This window comes from Nicotiana attenuata, chromosome 6, assembly GCF_001879085.1.
Source record: "Nicotiana attenuata strain UT chromosome 6, NIATTr2, whole genome shotgun sequence".
Classification (NCBI taxonomy): Eukaryota; Viridiplantae; Streptophyta; class Magnoliopsida; order Solanales; family Solanaceae; genus Nicotiana; species Nicotiana attenuata.
In genome coordinates this window covers 47759924-47761906 of record NC_031994.1, presented here as the reverse complement: position 1 = coordinate 47761906, position 1983 = coordinate 47759924, and positions in this window count along the sequence as shown.

Below are 1983 nucleotides of genomic sequence, written 5' to 3'. Positions count from 1 at the left end.
CTATTTACAAAAAATATGATAAAAGATTTTGTCTGGCTTCCCAAATAGTGATATGATAATTCTTTTTGAAACAGAAAAAATATGTTTTTCTTAAATAGAAAGAATACATATTTTCAAAAGGTTACAGGAATATAAGTCGTGCCAAATAATTTAGCATTTGATTTCTGGATAAAGTTTTATATTGTTAATTGCCTGAATTATACTTGTTTGACCAACCATTTGGGAAAATTGTAGTAAGTGTTTTAAGAAAAGGAATTTTTACCTCCTATAGCAAAGGTTAACACCTTATTTATTTTAAATAAATACCATTTAAAAAAATTATATTTTATAGATACTTTTTAAGGTTTATAGCAAAATATTTACTTTTGATTACCTTCTAACCTACGCCACTAAATATGCTATTNNNTATAGATACTTTTTAAGGTTTATAGCAAAATATTTAATTTTGGTTACCTCCTAGCCCTAAGCCACTAAATACGCTAATCAGTTACACTATTTTCTTTCTCTCTCTACTTTGATACATCCCATTCTCTTCCCCCATCCCATTAAAATTTTCCATCTCCTCCTCCTTCCACCGGATTTGTGCAAAGCCCACTTCAAAAATTGCTCCGGCTCCCGCATCCGGTTGAGAGAAACCCAGTTTAGAAACCTCTTTGTCTAAAGTTTCTGATCCTAAAATCTCTCTTCTTTAAGCTTTGATTTTGATAGTCACGGCATATGTGGCTTATCCTGCTATTCACCGCAAGTTCCTTAAGATTTTATTGCAATTTGGTGGTTTTAGAAATTTGAAGCCTGTGGTGTGATTGGCCTTTGAGAATTTTGGTGGGTTAGATCTTTGGTTTTGGTTGGATTCTTGAATGAAGACAAGAACAATAGGTTTCGACTTTTTCTATATTTTGGATTCTTCTGGGACCTTCGTCTGTGGTGGTAGTTTCAGCTACGTTAGAGTTCACCTGATTGAAAGATTGTTTGGTTTTAATTGGATGATCACAGCCGCCAAAATTCTTAATCATAGATTTCATTATTTGCTTACCACACAAATCACGGTAGCAAGTAATCAAGTGATGTCCTTATCAAAGTCAAACAGAGTGTACAGAATCTTCAAATACAGCGAGATACATTCAAATTGCTTATGGAATCATGGTCGGAATCCAATGGGTCGTCGGAGTCTGAAGTTTGAGATTGAGCAATTTGAAGATTCTGTTACCTTATTTTTAAAGAGCATTTCAATGTATTTCGCTGTATTTCTATGTATTTCATTGTATTCAGTGTATTTTTTTTCTCATTGTATTTTAATGTATCCCTCTGTATTCTATCTATTTCATTGTTCGGTTGAGAATCTTTTTTATAACTTAAAAATACAAAATTTGTGTGTTATAATTGAGTTTGTTAAGTTATATTAGGAGTCTATTATGTTAATTGATTCACTTTCCGTTTTAAATCTATTTCACGTCGTGAATACAGTCGAATATAGTCGAATACAATAATCTGTCCAGCTGTAATCCCATGTATTCACTCCATGAATACAGTCGAATACACTCGAATACAACAACTGATTAGCTGGACTTCCCTGATTCACGCCTATTTTTGCTACTGTATTCATGAATAAAATAGCTTAAATACATCATATACATCTTATAACCACAGAAAAGGTATCTATATTCCGTAATATAGCAAATGGTATCTATAGATGGCTAATTACTACTAAAAGATAGTGGTTTATGAAAATTTCTCGAAAGAAAAAGTACTCACATTTAAGGATTAACGTATTTGATTACGCTTTTGAGAGAGAAAAAATGTTTGGCTCTTTTCACTTTTAGCCCGCGCCGGAAACTAATTGTATTTAGTAATCGAAAAAGTGTATAAAATTGTATAATTTTTGTATATATATATATATATATATATATATATATATATATATATATATATATATATATATATATATATATATATATATATATATATATATATATTACTTTTTTC